Raw genomic sequence first — 22872 nt, 5'->3', positions numbered from 1 at the left:
CTATTAACTGTAACAAGGATTTGTACTAAATACAATATTCTAATATTAAATTTATTTCCTTCAAAAAGTCTATATGCTTCTAAAAATTATTTACAATCCGCATTGCAGTTTATTTTTATCATTTATAATGATCTTTATAATCTAATTCATAAAATATTTCTTCCAAACATAATTTTCAAATATGAATTTATTTAAATCGAGGTGATGTTTACAAAGTTTATCAAAATGTTGTGTAATTGTCAAAATCAAATAAAACTACATCTGTTTTTAAAATGGAAAAAAAAGGTAAAGAAGTTCTTCTTTTAAATTCTTTTGAATTTGAGAAAGAAATAAAACTATTGATAAGATTTGCCATTTCCGAAAGTACGAACTAATGGCAACATAACATTTAATAATGGGAAAGCATAATATTAAGTTAAAAAGAACAAAACAGTAGATTAAATTAAATTAAAAATGTAAAATATTATTTTAATATAATAAATATTTCACCCATTACAATTGCATGAACAGAGAGCACTAAACTTTTTAAAGCAAGCGAAAGTCTTCGTCTTATCGTGTAGAATTTTTATAGATCAGATATTTTAAACATAACGACTGAATTATTTAAAAGACGTGACAAAACAAATTCGTAATTTTCAATTCAGAAAGGAAAGGACATTTGAGAAAAAAAGAAGCAAAAAGCTGTTGCGAAGTAAAAATGGTTAAATTGTGAACTTTATAATGGCATCAAAGCAGCAACATGTCAGAAATAAATCATTTATAGATTTTTTACTAATAATTTTTTTCTATAAAAAAAGAAACAAAAATAATCATGCGTGTGTTTAAAATAGCTTTAAAAATCAAATAACTTTGTAACGATATTATTTTTTCGTTTTTTATTATAATTCGTATCAATAAGATATATAAACAACCTAACATTCTGTGTTCCATGGTACCCTAAAACTGCAAACTCGGTAGCTATACCCTCCTTAACTCTTCCCCCTATCACTATGTCACTGCGTAGTTCCTCTCTTCGCTATGTATATATTTGCAAAATATGCACACAAATGACCCGTACTTTGCTTAAACGTCAAGCTAAAAAAAATCCAAGGACCTCTCTATTAATTCTAATTGTTATGAGTATCCATATCCCCTTGCACCTCGTCGCGTCGCCACAACCTTTTTCCTCTCTTTCTGTAAGCCATAGAATTCTGCATCTGCAAAATATATTAACAAATGGTCCTTTGCTTTGTTTCAGTGTTGCATCTCTCAAAGTAAGAGAATCCGAGAATCTCTAACTGACTTTAATTGTTCTCTTTCTTTCAATACGCTAGACGTACTCAAAGTCCGAGAATATGAGAATGTCTTATTAACTTTAATTGTTCTGTTTCCTATGAATACGCCAGACGTACTCAAAGTTGCTAAACAGTAAATATTTAGACACCATCTACGACGGTTTTAAGCTTCTTGTTTATCGATCGCTGAGTGACATGCAAAATATTAAAAAATAAACAAAATTATTACTTCATAACCTTTATAACACTCATAAGCAAAACAGTTTGTTTTGCTTTTCATTGTGGAAAGACATTCACCCTAACTTTACTTACATACGCTTCAGAATAACAAAACAATGAATGGATGCTAAGGTTAAAAACAGGATGTTTTAAAAACACTTTTTACATAGCAAGAAACGCAGCTCCAAGCCAGTCGGTTAAGTGGTGCGTTGTTTCCAGTGCTAAGACCTAGGGGGATGTAAATAAACAGTGGAGATAAAAACTGACCACCAAGATTAGATAATTCATTCGAAATTTCGCAGATCATGCACCCAAGGTCATAAGTGAGTTGCTCAACTACAGCATATTTCTCCGGCAACGCAATGAAACTTTTGGAATCGAGCCCATCGATATTCTTTGTATTTTATTTAGAATTATCCCCGCTTTGCGACTTGAAGCGTTAAGAATGTACAATTCTTATAAGCGTTTTCTGAAATTGAAAAAGAGATCGATTAATCATTTGTGATTGACATAAAAAGGTATTTACCAATCGATAAATGGTACTAATTTGTGACTGCTTTTTTAATTTCAATTTTTCTTTCCTTGTTAGATATCTCCTGTCTCTTGATGAGTTTTGATCAGTACTTGCAAGTGAATTCTGAAATGCTGTCATGCGTGAATCGTTATGCTCTTGCTTTAAACGTGAAATGAACATACGATTGGAATTAACTGCTCAAATCCTGGAAATCTTTAGGAGTATTTTATTGTTAGTCACTTGATAATTATTTAAGATGAAGTTAACATTTGCAATACTTCCAATGATAAAATTATTACAATCAAATAGTGAATAACAAGTGAATCATTTCTATATAGTTTGAATAATTTTATAATTTATTATTTTACAAAAAAAGATAGTTTTTATAATTAATTTCAGCTTTAATTTTTATATGATAATGTACATTATTTTTACAGTATAAATATCTGCTAGATTTTAAGCAATTCTAAAGTAAAATTTATTCCCAATAATTCGTCTAATATCATATGCCAATAGAAAACAATACAATCTTTTTTATAAAAAAAAGTTTAGATTCATTAGATGACTTGAACATTCTCGGTATTTAACAAATTTATATAATTATATATACGAATATAGAAATAAGCAATTTCGTATTAGTTTCTAATTTTTGCAAAAATATCCTTTGCTTTTATACAAATCGTAATAAAAATATCATAATTTCGGCTAAAAATATTTAAAAAATTTGAATTTTGGATTTTACAGATCACAAAGTGAATGTAATCTGCAACAATATCAGGGGGAAATGACTAACAGTTTAGCCCCAATAATGGGCAGGAATTTCGTAAAGTTTGTCGTTATTTTTGTTACGATTATTTATGAAGCATTTAACCTTATTGCGTCACTTTCAAATTAAAATCTCCAGAGCGCAGTTCCGGATTAAGCATTTTCAATCTTTCACACTGCAATAATGACTTCCGAATGGATAGCATATCTGTGAGTCCGTTCATAGAAAGGTGCATTCTCAATAAATAAATTAATGGATGAGTGAAAGTTTTGAAAGACTGCCAAATATATAAATTCTTCACTCATTAAGTCATAATTGTATTTGTAGGTCTTTTATTTTAAATAAAAACTTTTCAAAAGTATTTTCGCTGAAATTAGTGCCCCTTTTCCCATCAGTTTGCGCATTATCAGCGGCTGAAGCACCACCAAATTCCAAAAATAATCAGGATTTTTTTTATATATCATTTCGTATCCTTTTTTTTTCTCAATCAGAATTTCATTAATAATTCCTTCCTCATTAAAAAAATCCTTACAGATAAAAAAAATGATCAATTTTATTTCAATATAAAAAAATTATAATTTTTGAATATGCTCTAAATTTATTTGCATGCTATTCCATGTACTATGAAATAAATTAATAAAAATACTATAGAAAAGGGAAATAAACATTATTGTCCATTTTCAGCATAGTTACAAACAAAAAAAATGTATTGCTTCAGTTGCAAACAATTTCAACATTAAAAATTAAACAATTTATATAAACAGTATTTATATTGACATATTAAGGAATTAAAAAAACTAATTAATTAATTATAAAAAACTAATTGTGATGAGAAAAGGCACGTTTTTTGGTCAGTTCTTAGGCGTTATAATTCCATATTCATCTTAAAAATTGTAATAATAGTTCGAGCAATATAAACAAAATAATTATAATTTAAGAAAATGGCGTTCATTGTACCATATATTCTGTTTAAAATATATACAAAGCCATCATTATTATCTGCAGTAAATATTTATAATTTTTAAGACTTTCCATATCATTTCCTTAGTAGACGCTTTTACAACATTTATTTAAAAAAGAAATCTCGCAAAATTTGAAAAAAAAGAAAAACAATAGAATATTTAAAACATGTCTGTTTAAAAGCAATGTTTAAAATTCGGGTAATAATTTTATTTCTGAATGAGCACACAATGAAAAAAATATTTTTATAGTTACTTATTTTCCAGCAAAAAGCAGATATAATTCTTTTTAAATCTATCATTTAAAAAATTATCTTTTGTCCATTTTATGAGATATGTTGATACTATTTTGCTAAATTCCATAAATTTTTAAACGAATTCTAAGAATCAACATACAATGGATGTTGCGCATATTAAATTTTTGAGTTTTCCTGTTATAAACATAAATAAGTACGTAATTAAACGTTTAAAATATATTCATGATTAAGGCTTTCAGATTTAATTATTAAGATGACAAAATTATTTAAGTGTTATTTGATGATAATTATTAAACGTTAGTTACAGTCATGAACTTCATGAATTTCACAATATTTTGTTTACATTCAACTTTGCAGAACTTAAAACAAGGAGCATGCCGAGAACTCAAAATCTATGGGATTTAGCAATTTCTAAACTTTTTTTTCCGGATCTGAAACATCTTGCTGTTTTCAAAACATTGTGATGGTAATATTATCAGTACTATCAAACAATAATACTGTTCCATAAATTCAAAGAATTGTTTTGTCTTATGAACCCAATTTGATAACACCCCTTAAAGAAGGCCGCTAATCCTAAAATCTATGTTCAGTAATTTTCCTGCAATATTCTTTGCAATTTTTGTTTTTAAATATTTTATACTGTACCATGTGATTTTGTAAGCAATATTCTTACCTTCCTTCCATGAAAAAAAAATAAGAAAGTCATCAGTTATATAAGTAAAAGACAATTTGAAGATGGCTTTTTTTTCACGTTAAAATCACATGCTCAAATAAAAAAAAAAGAAGAAAAAAACATTGAATATTTTCTAAGAAAAGTAGAACTTACAAGATTATTTTCAAACAAGAATGAACTTTCACCTTGAACCGAAGGAGTTAGTTGTTTAACTACTTAGACACTCACAAAAAAAGCACAATTCAGGGAAGAACATAAATGTTACAGGTTCCCGAAAAGACAAAAAAAAAAAAAAAAGGAACAATTATGCGTTCATAGGTCTTCGATTTGCGTCATCAGGTGTGTTTCTTGACTACTAAGTTGATTTCACAGTGATGTAGAAACTTGTTCCATAATATTTCACCTCTATATAATGGGTTCATCTTAGAAAAAAGGGAAGTAAAGGGAAATGTTTTGAATAGTGATGAGTCTGGGGAAATTTATATGAATAACTTTGTCAATAGTAAATATTTTACTGTATAAAGCACTTGAACACAGTTTGTCCATTACATTTTGATCATTAATCCAATTAAAAAAAAACTGCAGCAGTGCAACAAAAAAAGCAAATCACAAATCACAAACCGATGAAAAGGTAATGTAAATGTCATATTCCAGAAATTTTATGCATATATTCCAGTTTAACGTTTTTGTCAATTGTAGATTTGTCTAAATTCAAAGCAAGATAGATAGAACTGGATAGTTAAAAATTCCAAATTGTAATCTTTTTGTCATATTTTTAATAACAAAAGAAAAAGCAAGAAATTAATTGATATTTTTAACAAATTTTTAAAAAATATTTCATTAATAAGTTAACCATGCGAATTGCAAAATTGTAATGCATCAGAAAAATTTCGGTAATGAAACATAACTAGAAAATACAAATAATACATATTATTACACTGCTAAAAAAAGTAGCCTTTATTTTCATTCTGTAAAAGATATAACTGATAAAAATTCAAAGTCCAAATTTTTTTTATCCTAAAACATTATTTGGATTTGTTTCTCTATCAGATATTTATTGCAGATTCGAAGTCTTACATTCAATAAATACATGTGAGGGAAATGTTGGTAAAATGAATGATAATTGTATTTATTATAAAAATTCATAAGCGAAATTTCTTTCATTGTTTTAGCTTGAATATAAAATCATTTACGCAAATTCGACCAATAAATGTTTGAAAATCATCTTTCCTTAATCTGTGATGTCATTTTTCAGGTTTGTTGCTTTTCCAGCTATACTTATGTCCGTGATAGAAAGTAATTTTTACAGATATGAATGGCTCAATGATTCACACAAATACTTCACAGGAGGAATTGCCAAATTAATATGATATTAAGGTTCTGGGAAACAGAATGAGAGTATAAATATTGAGATGTAAAGTATAAAACTGAGTTAGAGATTTTCTCCTTCAAATTTCAAAAGTATTTTTCAAGCCTGCTTCAAATGCTACAGGAAAGCTTGCTTCTTCGAGCTCCAAAAACTCAAAATTGGAAAGTTATTATGGAGCTGTTAAAACTTACAATTATACTGAGAAACAAATCGCTTTTTATATTTTGATGTCGGACTTTATCTTGATTTTATCTATTTATTTTTTTAAAATTTGGTTCGCCGATCCAGTTTAACGAAAAGATCTTAAGTTTGAGACAAGTCGACAGGAAGTTTGCGTACTCGTCTTCTTCTGATTATACTGCTGTACTCGTCTTCTTAACAGATTACTCTCTCTCTCTCTCCCTTTTTTTTCGGGGGGGGGAGTCCTAAAAAGCGTGTTTAGTCTTTTTTTTATATAAATTTTAACTCTTCCGAAATTCCGTCGATTTACAAATCTCTGATATCCACAAGTAATTTCGCGAATAATATAAAAAAATCATATATTCATCATTTTAATTATTTTATTAAAATATACTTAAAATAAAACTAAAATGCATGCAAAAATATACAAAATATTAAATTATGTTCATTTAATTTATAGTGATTTCCACTACGAATCGTTTTTCAAAAAATAGAAAGATATTTTTATACCTTATTTATATATATTTTTTGGTAACAGAATCTGTTTAGTTCCCTAGTTAAATAAAAGATAATTTTGATGCCATATTTTTTGGTTAATGTTATTTGTAGTATATATGATATTTATTTATCCCGCTTTAGTTACTTTAAACAGAAAGCAAAAAATAAGTTTTCAAAAAATTCTTTTAATACGATTTTTTTAATCTCTAGTATTTGCTTTATGTTTCAATGTAACAATTACTCTTTTAAAGCAATTATTAAAACGGATAAAACATTTCAAGTCATACTTTGAATCAAATAACTATAAAGAAATCCCTGTGTAGTTTTTTGCCAGCCATGGTGAATAGAGGAATCCTGAAGGACACTATCTCGCAATTTCATACTTGTTAACATTTTTCACGCTCATTAGTTTGGAAGATGAATCAATGAAAGAGAGTTTGGTTAAAATGAAGCAATAAGCATTCATTGTTTTATCAGAAAATGCATTCAAGAATCTATCAAAAGCATGCTTCAAATTGAAATTTCCATACATTCACGAGGAAACTATTAATCATTCTAAGCATGCATTGAATTTCTTTTTCATCCCTTCATCTCTTATGGTCGCATCTTTGTTCTTAAGTAAGAAAAAAAAATTACATCCTTTCATTTAAGTTATAAGTTAGAGATGTCCGTGTTCACTTGTTACAGAGCTTATTTTAGAAAACTCACATTATTTGCAAGGTTGGAAATAATAAGATATAAGCATTTTATGTAGGATTAGTCTCGTAAGGAATTCTTGGTTTAAAGATTTTTTAATTGCAGGATGTGAAAAACTGCACGTTGAAATCGTTTAATACATTTGTATATTATTTACATATTAAAAAAATTGGTAAAACTAAAGAACCAGTTCTATAAATTAATTTTTAGATTTCACCATTTTTTAATTCATATGAAAGTTTATGACTCCTAGATATGTCATCAGCGGTTGCATTGTGCCACCTCTTCCCATTTTTAAAATATATCACAACATAAAGCAATGAGTCTTAACCTCAACTACTGGGTCGGGTTTTTTTCAAAGTTTTATTCGTTTGAAAACATATTAACCATTCAGCATGCTTATGTTTATCGGTGATATATAATTTAAAATAGTAGTTTCTGTCGTTTTGATAAGGTATAGTTCAACATTATTTTTATACACACCTTCAATTAAGTCAAAATCTAATACAGTAAAGAGTCAAAATTTAATATTAGAAATTGACCAATTATCACAATTCTTTTATTTGCTTTCCATATTTCCTAATTCATATCGGGCTTTACATACTCTAATATAGTAATTGGAGATTAAATTTTAACATATTATTCTTTAGAAGCTTAACTCAACATAAAAAAAGAAAAGAAACTCCACTAACAAGAATCTATAAGTTAAAAAGAGAAAAATAATTTTAAAAAAAATTCCAAGCAAACCGAATAGATTATATTTACACTATATTATATGAATTAAATTATAATTTTCTTAAAAGTACTTAAACATTTCATTTAAAATTATGTAAACTTTATGTAATTTTTAAATTATTCTTTTCTAAAACTTATTCCTCAGTGGCATGTACATCCTCGAATTGAAGTACCATAAAATTGTATTCTATAATTAACTAGTTATATAATCAGCAATGCTCAAGATGAAATTTTCTTGTTTTTTTTTGTTTTGTTTTTTTACTAATGAAAATTAATTTATTTACTTAATTGCCACAAATGCTTCATTAGCCTTGCTTGTATTTTGGTATTAGTATGTAAAATTTTAAATATGCGTCGTAAGAGAAAAAAATAAAAGTCTATTTAATATTAGCATTCAACGAAATCCCAAAGCATTCATAAACAGCGTTCTTTTTAAATAATTTATTTATAATGCAAAAGATTATTTTGTGTACATAGAATTTTTGCATAATATTAAAATGTACAATTTCATTTTTAATTAAAATAAGAAAGTTTGTTGCACCAAAGAGTTTTATTTCTTTCTCAGTTCCTCAAAAAATTACAAATACTTCAATTCAATTTTTAAAAACTGAAAAAAGCTCACTATCCCTAAAAAATTCTGCTCAAATTTTTAAAGAGTTATACAAAATTTAATCAAACCTTGTGAGTAGCAACTTAAATACTTTTATAATATGTAATATGAAGATAGCTAATTTCAACAGTGTGTTTCAATGTTCGTCCACAGTTAAAAGCAAGCAGTTCATTTTTGAATGCATTTTTTTGATAATAGGAGTCTTATTTTACTGCATACTTAATACAAGAGAAAATAATTTTCAAGTTAAAGAAACATTTTTATAATCCACAAGATAAAATGAATCTGATTTACATAGGGTATTTTTCTCATGTTTAGACTACTTTAAATTCCAGTTTTGAAACAAATTGTAGATGTCGCTGCACTGCTTCCTGGTGCAGTACTGAGCAGCCTCAAAGGAATTGTGTTTTTTAATTAATAAAAAAATATTTAATTAAATGCTACAAAACTTCGTTTAAAATTTTCCTTATGCTCCACCGTATCTGAAAGACAAATTTGAAGAAAACCCATTTGATAGTTTGAATTTCTATATGGAACAGATTTCAGTTTTGTTTATGTAAACTAGGGTTAAATTTTCAATGACCTGATTTTTACTTCCGTAGACCTTTTGTGACTATAAATTTAAATACATTATATAATAAGATTTGGAATATGTTCAATAATTATAAAATTTTAAATTAACTAAAAAATAAACAAATATATAACAGAAACGTTATTTTTATATGTTTATCTAATTGACATGGAACTTGTTATAAAAAAATCTCCATCAAATCAACAATGCACTATTACACCAAACGCACTTTTGAGATTAAAACTTGATCGAAGCAGGGATGCAAACATACTATTTGACTAGTGCATTGTTTGTTATCTTATCGCTAAACATAAGCATTAGAATACAATACTTCCAAAATTCATGACTCTTCCATTTCATTCGAAATCCTCTCAATTCATTTTTCATTCAAATTGTTTTTTTATAAGTTTATAAGTTACTTTTACAACAATTTAATAATCTATTTATATTCTCCAGCATATCTTTCCAAATACCTACTAAAATCTTTTGTACGTATTCAAATATAACTAATATGACAGTTCCCATCTAGATGTTTAAAAAAACATAAATTATATTTCAATGTCATAAAAAATCGGAAATAATTATAAACTTAACTTTAATTGTAACTAAAATCAAATATCAAAAGAAAGGTATTTTTATTTTATACGCTATTAAAAAAATATTTGGCAACATCACTAAGCAGATACATAATGTTCTCCTAGAATTTTTGAGTTTTTCAGTTAATTATTTAGAAAAATTCACCATCAAATTATTAATTTTTATTAAAATAAGATGACATCTAGGAAACAACAGGCATGAAAAAAATTTATTTAAAAAAATATTTTTTTATATAAAACTAATGGAAAATAAATTTGTAAATATTTTTATTATTCTCCGACGTGAAGAGCCGATTCTGAAATTTAAATATTCTTTCAGCCAAAATGTAAACAAAGTGTTTTGTCTATCTATAAAGGCGGGAAAAAACAGTAATAGTTGCAGAAAAAAACTTGTTGCATCAGAATCCCACGTTTGCTTTGAAAGGCATATTTACCGGATTTATATCGGCTATCTGCTTTGTGATCAAAATCGTTTTCAAAACATCCGTTTTGACGAAGATGTTGAAACTAAATCTCCAACAAAACAAAAGCGCCGAATTTTAGTACTCAATTTTTGCCAGATTTTAATCTACTATTCTGTTTTTGCAAAATTATCATATCTTACATAAAACATTTTTTAAAATTTGGAATCTTTAGAAATTCCTATAAAAGATTCAGAATTAAATTTAAAAAACAATTATACAATTTAATTAATTTAATTATACAATTTAATTAATTTAAAAGTTGAAATAAAACAGAAAAGCATTTAAAAATGTCATTTTACCACTTTTTACTATCGTTTATCTCTACTAATATTGAATGTGTATGTGTGTGCGTGTGTGTGTATTGGCAATCTACAGGACAGACCGCTTAACTCAGAGCTACCAAATTTGACACAGATATATTTTGAAAAATGGAAATGTGCATCACAGAGTGAATTTTTTTGGATATTTTAGTTAGAAATTTAATCAATTAAAAATTTATCGTGATTTTGGCCTATTCCCCCATTACTCCAAAAAATATAATTGCATTTAACTATTTTTTTGCCATTTTAAAAGTTTAAAAATTATCTTTTGGTAATATCATTTTAATTGTCATGCAAATTTTTCTTTAATGTTGGCAATTTAAAAAAATATATATTTTGTGTGTAATTTTCATCTATAGATTTTATCGTTGTTGATGATGCTTGATGAAATTCAAACCATAATTTCATTATTCATAAATATTTTATAGCATGAATTTTTTCGTTTTTGAAAGCTGAGGAAGAAGGATTCTGTTTCATGCCTGTACAGTTGAAATGAGAATTAAAAAAGAGAAGTTGTCATTGAGAAAGTTAGAATATAGATTATGTTATATTTTAATATAAGAAGTGTTATGTTTTTAATAGCAATGTAATGTCACTAACATTACGTTTTATCAACTGCATTTGAATGAAACTCCATTTACTATGAAATGGAGTTCGTCTCTACTAGAATGATTCATCACAATGTATATGAACAGATGCAATGCTTTAAAATAGCTGTGTGCTGCAATTTAAAAATATTTTAAATTGCTGGAATCATGAACATCAAATTAAGAATTAGAGATTTAATTAAATCTGAAATTAGGAGATTTAATAAATCTAAGCATTAGAGATTATTCCTGGCGAATCAGTTGGACGCCAAAGGCTATAAGCGATATTTAAAGTAAAAAGTATCCGCATCCAAAACAAAAAAAATGGTTGAGTATAATATGACTCATGAGATTTTTTTATAAATACATTTGTTATGGCCCATAAAAAAAAGTTCAGCTTTATTACAAAATTGCCTCATTATAATATAAGTTCCTAAAGTCAGCTACAAGTTTACATAAGGCTGTAATTTGCTTGCTAAATTCTCAAAAGGTTTCAAGAATTAAATCATAAGCAATTACGATGCTAAGAAACTCACTAAGAAATGCGAAATAATGTTACTCCAGACATTCCCTTAATGATGAGTTTAGTCATTATCTTTCCATTTTCTCCGCAACATAAATAAATTCCGGCAGGGCGTAGATAGCTCAAGCAATTTAAATTACAAACAAAGGTTTTTGCTAAAATTTTGATACCTTTCCTTTCCAGAGGGAATTCAGTAATTCTTAGAAGCATATTGAATTCGTTGAGTCCGAAGATAAGCACTAAGAACAAAGGATAAATAATTATGAAGGAATAATAAATAACTAAGCATGAAAGGCCTTCAAAGAGGGAAAATTATTTTTATTTCCTTTAAAGTGATTATTTCTTTACCGTGAAATGTAAACATCCTGTCCTGTATCTATTATAATTTTTCTATAAGCTTTAGCGACTAGTTCACTTAAAAACTTACGCCGTTGAAAAAGAATTTTCTGAATATTTGAAATTTGACTCCTCCCCTTCTTCACTCCAAAAAAATGTGCTTCTAACTATATTTAAACAAAATATTGCATTTTATGTCAGATGTTTTATTTTTGGCATCTAAATAATGTTGAATTAGTAACATTTAACACTTGTTTGATGTAATTTTTTTAATTACATTTTATCAAGAATGCCGACACAACTATTTTATAATTAACGTTTAATCTTTATTTGCGTATAATCATGAATTATCAATAATGTCAAGTCAATGACTTACAAACAGAAGAGTTTTTGAAATAATTGCAGATGAGGCTGGGGCTCTGGAAGTCTCATGCAATAAATATGATAAACTCATTCTACACGAAGTAAACTTGTAATTGAGATCTGCAGATAACATCAAAATTTGTTTATGATCTCGTTTATTAAGTTTCATGACTTATTATTAATTTGATAGCAAAACCGAACAGAGTAAATTAGAAATCCATCATATGGAAACTTAATCGAACCGCCTCTATCAGACGTTCCGAGTCGTTGATAATTTAGATTGATTAAAATCTGATCAAAGTATGGGAATATCACTTAACTTTTTTGAATAATTATCTGTTGATTCTATAATGCTTCGATGAAGACATGATGATTATCCTGAAGTAGAGTTTTATTTTGAAACGCAATTTTATTCAAGTATTGCGAGTTTAACTAAAAAAAAATATACAACTTGAATTTGCAAAAATAAAGATAATTGAATAAATATCAGGAATATAATTTAATTTATATATAATTATCTTTGATCTCATATTGTTTTCAATTGCTTAAAAGATGAAAATTTTGAAATACTTTCTAATTTTTTAAAACTACCGATTTACTTTTTCCTCTCTTTTTTTTAATGTGAATAATTTACAAATAAGTGGAAATTCGTACTACTTTTTCTATCTGGAACTAAAAATCGAAAATCGGAACTGCATCGTCTAATCTGAGACCTCTGGTAGTTTAAATATGTAATAACTGATATTTAGAAGAAATCAACTTTACTTTAATTTCATTTAAGCTTAAAATTTTAGCTATGTACATTATCCATCGCTTTTTTAAAACTGAATCAAATTAATCGTTTTTTTATATGAATCTCGTACTTATAAGCAAAATTTGGGACAAACCAGGAAACAGGAACTGGCACAAATCTAAGGCATTCTTTCAATCTGCCACTTACTGTTGAAATTCCGGCAAATGTCAAGAATGAGTATTCACTTTAATAAAACATAAACAACAGGGATCAGCAAAGTTCCCAGTTTTTAATAAAAAAAATAGTCACGAAACACAATATGAATTATTTTTGAAAATTTTTGTCAAGAAATTATGCAAAACTCTTGTTATTGGTTTGTTAAATTCATATTTATACGTTGGGCATTTGAATTACGGTAAATAATTAATATTCATGCGGAGCATCATTGATAGATATTTATTCTCATTTCTCAATTATTTCTTCAATGAGTTTAATAAAATGCACAAAGTAGAAAACAGAATAACATTTTAAGTACTCAAATTCTGATAATAACATAATAAAATAATGACAAACAAATTTTTGTGAGTCTCAAGAATAAAAGATATTTTCTCATAATCTTCTAAAAATTTTCCAATCATTTATAATAATGTACATTTATCTAATTCTTAAAAGCATGCAAGCGTACATGCAATAAATGAAGGACACGCAAATATTCTAGAAAACACGTTGTCGAGCACATGCAAACCATAAGCCGAGACGTAAGAAATTTCAAACCAGATTTAACCGTTTTCAATACTGGTAAAACCAACCGTCGCACCATAGGAATCATGAAAAATCTTTGTTGCTCTGCATTCAAAAAGATTACAAATGGCAGTTACGAAATTTGTTCAAGGTTACTGAAGAAAAGAAAAAGAGCTTTTGTTTTGACTTGAGCGACCGTTCTTTTTGGTAATTTACCCATGTCTTAGGTCAATGTTGTTAAGGGTGTTACGCATTCGTTTCACTTCCTTCACGGCTTATGTACGTGGGGGGGAGTATACATAGAACATGTTCAAGCACTTTATTTTAAGCTACAGGATATTGCAATAAAGCGGATAATATTGCATTCTGAAGGGAAAACGATTTTTAAGAACTGTGATCAAGGAATGTAAAGAAAATATATTTCTGTGGGCACTTTTATTTCATGCAGAATTTTAATTGAAATTAAAGGAAATTGTCAAATGTTTTCAAAATTAAACCATTGAGTTTTTACTTTTTTTAAGTTTCAAAGTATGATTAATCATATGATTTTGATCAGCCATAGGAATTAATGAATAAATGTTGGATTTGCCCAACATTTTTATCCTTCCAAAATACTTGTACGTAAGTAAGCTACAAGCACATTTGAAATCAACTTGTTGCATGTGATAAGTTGAAAGAATTAAAAGTGATAAAAAAATAAAATGTCATAAATCTCTAGTAATTCCACTATTACATAAAAATGCTGCTGTTTTTTTTTTTTTTGTTTTTTTTTGGCATGGCTTTTCAAAACAAAAAACTGAAGACATATGAAAAAAAAAATTAAAATTTTAGCCCTTTTAGCCCTAAAAATAACAAACGTTCTAAGAAAAAATTATCTATTATTAAAGTTCACACTAACTCGTCTTTGCATGTCATTAATGCAACAAAAAAAAGAAGTGTTAATACAACATATCAATCTTCATATGATCTGGTTTTCCAATGCTGAAATGGCACATCATATTTCATTCATAGAGCTGACATAATAAATAACATGAAGGTGCTATTACTGTTTCACAGACATTTTACTGCAGTGTTTCGCTTTCATTCTCGGAATTTCTGAATAAAAGAGGGACCTCATAATCCCCACTGCTAGGACTCAAAATACCTAAATCCTCCACTGCGCGCACGAAAAAGAAAAGTATTTTAATTTTATCGTTAAATCCAACATTATAACGTTGGTGCGAAAGAGAAGTCAACACAAGGCTTTAAAATTACATAGACTATTCTCAAAAATTTATCACTAAACTGTGATGATCCAAAAACTAGAAAGCAGATCCAGACTTGCATTATTTAAGCCACAAAGGTATTTCATTCTTTTATAAACATTCATATTCTATTGAAAATGCAAGACAGGAAAGCTCTTACTAAATTTGAAATGATGTACATATTCTAAGGTTAGGCTAAGCTTAGCATATATTATACTTCGACGAAACATTGGGCTTAAAAGCTCAAAAGAAGTTGTTTCTAAAACTTAGTTTAAAAATTTTTTTTAAGAGAAGGAAATGTTGCCTTTCAAAGAGTCAATCAAGCGTAAGAAATAACAGGTTTTTTTAGGTTTCGCATTTTCAATACAATTCATTTCAAACTAATATTATAGAAAACTACAAAATCTGTTATTCTCCAACCAGAGTCTTCAGATTATGAAAAAAAGGGCCCTAAATATTTATATCCTTGAATAGTAAAGGAGAAAGAGAAAGTTTTATCCTTGAAGAACCAAAAAACCTTAGAAAGTGTTTCCGATTGGATCTTCTAAAAGTAAATCCTGTTCAAGGGCATCACTTAACTTTTTTTTCTTGAGATGATTTATAATCTGAACGGACGTCTTCCGGGAGGAAAGTACACTTAAAATGGATTGCAAGTGTAACCAAATTCATTGTTGGTGGTCGAACAAAAACAGCATCTGAAATATTCTATTGCATTCCAACCTTGTACACTGTTGTATAAATAAATTTATAGCTCACTATTTTTGGGCTTTTTCAGGTTTTGATGAAGATGGATTGAGATAACTCCGAATATTATTACGCATCAAATATTCATTGCATGTTTTACTTTGTCTTTATGAAGTTTATTACAAATTTCTGCACATTTTTCCCAGTATGAAACGCTAAAATAAAATTTTAAATAGATGAATTTAAGATAAAATGATAAGAACGATTATAGTATTTCAGGAATTTATCAAATTTTTGTTTTACTAACAATTTTATTGAACAATAATGACTTTTTAACTTTCTCCTATACGAAATATAGAGAAAATATTGTAATCATTAAAAAAATTTGAACTTAAGATTTTGATGAAACTTCATGCACAACACTTCGAAAAACACATTTTTGGTACTATGTCTCTCAGACACAAAGATAATTCAAAATCGCTTTGAGCTAAACCAGGGATGGCTAACCTTTATGGATCAATGTGCCATTTTTTTTCTAAAGAAATGTTTAATGAGGTACAGCGTGTCGTCAAATAATTTTGAATCGTGATTATTGGGATAATAATAAAGCTAAATAATAACAACTCACAACTCTTTATTTACTACGAAAAAATACATTTTGCACTGTATAGAAGTAAGGGTTTTAGTTATACGAGTAATTCAGATTAAAGTAACGTTAGTGTGATTTCTGAGATTGCAGATTAGATGACAAATAACTTATATTAGGATTGTAAAGTGTTACTTTTAGCAGAATGCATGCTGAATTGTAGTCATCTGCCAAACGGTTTCTAAGAAAGTCTTTAATGTTTCTCACCTCTGACAATAATCACTCGCAGGCATAGGTAGATGAAAATATGGTTAAAATAGCATGAGCCAGCTTTTCAAAACAGTTAAATGTGTTGGAATCGAATTCCATGTTCAAAATTTCGTTACTGGCATTTTTACTTATATTGCTTGTTAATCATTCTATTTCAATCAATTCCTTTTCCTTGTTTTAATAATTTTTTGAATCTATATTGAACTAGACTGGTAATCAATCAGTTGCATTTCAAATTCTTTAAAATTTCCAACTAATCGAATTTGGACTAATTCAATTTATCAAATGAAGTCACATCTGGGTACATAATAAACTTGAGCGTTTCCGATCATTCTTTGAACTGAGAAAATTTCGTTGAAAATTCCTTGATTGAAGAATCAATTTCGGAAATAAATTCTTCAATAACTTTTTCTTCGTCTGGTTTCTCATGCACATTTAAATCTTTGATATATATATATATATATATATATATATATATATATATATATTCAAATTTAGGAAGTACTTGTTGTTTCTTGTAATAATATCGCTCCTGAAAACATGCAGTCCAGCGTCAAAAGCTCGAAATGAGGTCAACAATTATCGTCATGAATCCATTATGCGATCATTATTATACATTAGTAAGCCATTATATACTGAGTTGACTTCATACACAAAGTCTTAATTAAAGTCTTTTCGCTTACTTTAAACCTATTCTATTATTAATAATTTCGCTTATTTCAAGCTTACAACGATATGAAGTTCACTATTTTTGTGACTAACCATAGTCCATTATATTATCAAGAGATGATTATATATCATTATATATCATGATATATGAGATCCTTATATATTATGATATAAGATATCCATTATATATCATTATATTGTGACAATTACATTATCAAAAGATGTTAAACCATTCTTAGAACACAAGGCTTGTTAGTGAATAATGCAGTGGAGTTCAAGAATCGAATGCCCTACGTCTGTTTGAAATAAACTAATGAAAACCTTTTTTATCCCCATATTTGGAACACCATCAGTTACTGAAACAATTCATTTCAGATCAATTTCTTTCTCAGCGAACGAATTTTTAACAGCCGTACAAATATATGTGTTTTTTTTAAAAAATAGAATGGGATCACTCGCGTTTGTTCGTAACATTTTATAGAGCATTTTGTCATTTTGAACTAAAATGCAAACCGTTTTGATCGGCGGTGTGCCCAAAATATTGTGTCGCGTGCCATTCCTGAGCTAGACTGATGAAATTTGATATATGGTTGATATACAGATTTAACATCTAAAGTATACTTCACTATCAAATTTGGAATCATATCCGTCAAGGATTTAACTTTCTGGGGGTCTGAACTTCTATAAGCATCTGAACGTGATAATACAAAAATGTAATGATAGTCACATACATACGTATGAAATTTGGTATGTGATTTTTTTTTACTACAATAATTGTTCTATGTCAAATTGGTTTCAATCGGTTAGAAAAAGCGTATAAAGCGCGAATTCAATATTCGGGTGTCTCTTTCATATACATGAAGCTATTGATTCATATATTTAATCGATAGTTCATAAAATCTCTACTGCTAAGAAAAACGGATTCATAGTCAAAACATGGATCAATTGTCAGTCCTCAATTTTTTAATTAGTTTTTCAGATATTAGTTAGGGAAAAAAAATCAAGAATTCATGTTTTGCACAGTCCTCTCTTCAATTATTTTTCGGAAATTTACCATATTTCACCCCCCTCCCTTTAATAAAAAAATCATCTCTCTCGTCACAAAGCTCGTTTAAAGATTTTATGCATATATAATTATAAAAATATTGTGTTAAGAATGAAAACTAAATAAAACGCATCTGCATGCAGCTTATGCTGTGTTCAACGATATGAGTTTCAAACTAGAAAATACCAATTCCCCCCCCTTTTTTTTTAGATTTCAAATGAGTTTATTTTTTATCACATGGTAATAGTAATTTTCAATAAATAATGATGAAGTGAAGGAATTTAATGATTAAATTTAGATAAATAATTCTTAACGCAATTAGTTAATAAATTATATTTTCAAAATTTAAATTTGTTCATTTTTAAAAGTTTTTAATTACATAGAGTCACACGTATACAAGCACAAATATATATATATATATATTATGCAAAAAAGGATTTCTGATTAGAAGTCTGGCTGGGGGAGTTAGAAGTGGCCGCAATTAGGTCGATTAAAAGGATATTATTCGCTTAGTAGATAAATAAATTTGTAAAAAATGCAACTCTATGAATTATAAAATATTACGAGAATATTAATAATTTGCCAGGTAACTGGTTATCTTCATATATGATACTTAATTGTTATAATTATTATATGATGATTATAATTACTGTATACAGTATTTATAATCGCCGAGAGTTTGCTTAAATAATATAGTGAATGGGTTCAAACGTAGCAGACACCTCTCAATTATGAGTTATGCTAAATAAATAAAAAGTTATGGATTTTAGCAAAATTACTAAAACAAAAAAATCAGCCTAATATAAATTATTAACAAGGCGCTAACTTAAAAATGTGTTGAAATTAAATTTGTCATTTAATTAAAAAGAGATTTTATTATGTGTACCGTCTATGATAAAAAACTTAAAACGTCATTAATTTTATATGTATGATTATCAAAACCTATAATTTATGTACTTTAAGATTATATAATTTATGTATTTCTCTCAACAATCTATGAACTATAAATTAAAAAATAATAATATAATTAAATGTTTAAAAAAATTATGGAAACACATAATATAAATGTGATTATTCATTAAATAGGACATAAGGATGGTGAAAATTCAAAACCTCTGATCTGAAACTTTTCTATCCATTTTTTTAGAAAATAAATCTACAATTTCCTAAATAAAAAAATAGAATTCCTAACAATGCATATTTCAATGAGAACGAATAAGAAAATATTGCTTTTAAAAAATTGTCTTTTTAAATATTGAAAGCAGTCTTTCAGATACATATCATCTTTTAAGATATTTTATTCCACTTATTTAAATATTAAACAATTTAATTTCTTATTTATATTATTTTTTTAAAAAATAGGTGTATTCTGAAAAATTAAAATTGGTTACTCACCAAAACGATGCAAAAATATTTTTCTTCAATGCTTTAATTTTGTCTTGTAGTCTTGTAAGATCTTTTAGTCTTGTAAGTCTTGTGAGATCAAAAAAATCGATTAATTTCACTCAAGGCAGCTTTCTTGTAGTGCAGTGACTTCTCAAGCCAGCAGTCGTTTGTTGTTTAAAATCAACACTGAAATGTCTAGTCAATTTGTTTATCCTGATATGAATGGGTTACTACGCAGTGAAGACGAAAAGCTGAATTCAATATTGATACTGGTGTGGAATGAGTTAGCAAAAAATTATAAACATTGAAACTGGTAGGAGAACTATTTTTGGATACGCTAACACAATTCACACGAAATATGACCTCGGTTGAGCCACCTTTGCACCAAAACATATTGCATCAATGGCACCACCACGCACTGTCGAAATACAACGGGATATTACGTGGTCATCACGCGGTCTGCCAATGATTAATTGACATTAAACACATTGATACGAAGAGATTCAAACCAGAGTTAACTTGATATCACCAACTAAAATGTAGATTTCCTAGAGACCATCTATTGGATTCTCATCGTTAACAATGAAAAGGATTCGAATTTGATATTGTAGAATGGCAGCATCATCAGAATTTAATTGTGTGCATGAAATTCTCATAAATGAATAGAAATGCAGGAATAAAATGTATCATGCTGTGGTGGGTTACAAGCTTCTGTGGTTTGAGCGAAAATTGTTCACTTTGGATTTACTACGCACACTTTTTACTGGGCATCTTAGAGAAATTCAGAGTATTCACTGCACTATCATTATTTTATTATTACACATTATAATACAAATCTATTTGAGAAATTCAAATTATTTATTTATAAATATTATTGACCTCTGAAAGGCGGGGGTGATCATTTTAACTGCAAACATATTTCAAAAACTTGTATCTAGTTCTGTAATTAGCTATGGAAAATAGCTTTGCATTTTTACCAATTTTCAGAGCCACTGAATTTCAGATTTCTCCTCTTTCTATTAGTTTATGTACTCTTTTTTTATTCTCCTATTATTTTATTTCTTTAAAATTGATATGTTATTGTAAATTTAAATAATCCAACTAAAAAGAGGACAAGCGTAAAAGACTTTTCGATTTTCATTAAAATGGGGCATATCAAGTAAAGGTAATAAAAAAATTGTTGAAGTAAATAAATTGTTTCGTTTGTAATTTTAAGATCAGTAACAAAGTGTAGTTTTTGAAAACATTTCTCAGCAATAAAAGAAATTCTTCAATTGTAAAGAGATATTAATATAAAGTAATATAAAAGAAAAAAGTTTTCAATAATTTGAAACCTATATAGAAATTCATTTTCCATAACAAAAGATAAAATTATTTATATCGATAGATAAAAAGAATATGTTTTTCATATAATATATAATATGAAAAAAAGCGAATATATTCCGAGCTCTGCACTATACATCCATCTGGAAAGAGAAAAGAATAGCAAATAAATTTCAATAAAAAAAATTTTACGTTTCGCTATTCGTAACTGATTTTGAAAACAGCGCTGATGCTGTTCAGTTGGAAATGGATTGCTTAACACCACTGCGAAAATTACTATGTCATCGCCTTTCATATACACACATTCGAAATAAATTGAGTGATTGACAATCGGATTCGTGATCTACTCAAATATTTTTTGTTTTGTTTTGCTTCTTAAAGAGCCATATATATTGCGATTTTTGATCATGCAACGCTTGGGCTCTTTGCTGATAGCATCAATTGCGCTTTGATTTCCGTTCGCATTTGTCTAAGTAATAACGTATAGATTATTCATTGAATGAAACATAAAATGAGGAATCAACAGAAGATAAAATTAAATGTGAATTTTTAAGCTATTTTACATACTATTTTCCAGTAAAGTTATATACTTAGTAAATTATTTTTTCGATATTGTTTTAATGAATTCGCAAAACTAAATGCAAAATAATAATAATTTGAAAATCCGGAAAGGATTCAATATTTATCAATTCACATTGTCAATGTTTGCCTTATTTCTATCGCAATTTTCAATTAAGCATTGGGATATGCTTACTTATAACAAGAAATCAGAAATAATATACATCAAAATGTATTTAAATTTCATAGTATAATATAAAATTAATGTAAATAGCAATATATTAATTAAGATTTTTTTTAGTTGAATATGAAATCCGACCAAATCATTGAAATATAAATTATCTTAATAAAAATATTAGTTATTTAAAGTTAAATGTAAAAATTCACTGACATTGTTCTTAAGAACTGTATCTATATTTTTTCATTGTTGTTGATTTTGTTCTCTAACTGCGCTTTCCTTCATATAATTGATATTGATTCCTTTATCCGGCTTATATAAGTTTATTTTCTTTTAAATTACTTTCCATCAACATCTCAGTGCTAAAAAAACCAGGAAACAATTTTTCGTCGTAATTGAGATAAGATACATGCTTCATCGGAGAGCAAAAATTGTATTTATTTCCTTGAAACTTCGTTCGCAGTAGAAAAATATAAAAAGCTACTCAGACATCAACAAATATCTTTCAGGGCTTCTTAGCACCGGAGAGAAATTATTCGTTCAGCCTATGATCCATTTTTTTTTGTTTTGTTTTTTGATTAAACAATCTTATTTGATGTATTTTGTACTTGTATAAATGGAATTTTGCAATCTAATTTTCACTTCCTAATGTGTTAGATGCTTGAAATTTTGCACAATTGTGTGTTCTTGGTGACAATATACTTTTTTATATTCCCGGAACTTAATTTAAAAGGCACAATGGCCTGATAATAAGATATCGGTTTCGTTGCAGGAAGATTCCAGCTTGAAACCCGTTCCAAAGAAACAGCTGTCGAGTAATTTAATCTCAGAATTAGAAGTTAAATATAAATGTTTTTCTGCTAGTACAGAAGCGAATGTTTAAAGAAGGAAATATGAGTTCATCCGCCACCTAATCATGTGTCAATATAACATACTTTTATACAT

At 27.6% G+C, this 22872-nt stretch overlaps 1 protein-coding gene across 2 annotated transcripts in view; it reads right to left on the bottom strand.

Annotated features, from left to right (window-relative positions):
- Positions 1-22872, bottom strand: part of LOC129958047 (protein disabled-like) — a 146876-nt gene that overhangs the window by 117591 nt on the left and 6413 nt on the right. The window contains exon 1 of one of the 2 annotated variants that reach the window (XM_056070211.1): positions 19878-20043. The exons of the other annotated variant lie outside the window; for it this stretch is intronic. The gene's annotated coding sequence lies outside the window, so the exon portion shown is untranslated. Of the gene's footprint in view, positions 1-19877; positions 20044-22872 lie in introns of those variants that run through there. 2 annotated transcript variants of the gene reach the window in all.

The sequence above is a fragment of the Argiope bruennichi genome, chromosome 2 (genome assembly GCF_947563725.1).
Source record: "Argiope bruennichi chromosome 2, qqArgBrue1.1, whole genome shotgun sequence".
NCBI lineage: Eukaryota > Metazoa > Arthropoda > Arachnida > Araneae > Araneidae > Argiope > Argiope bruennichi.
Note: the sequence above shows the minus strand (reverse complement) of the source record. Positions and strands in the feature narration are given on the sequence as shown.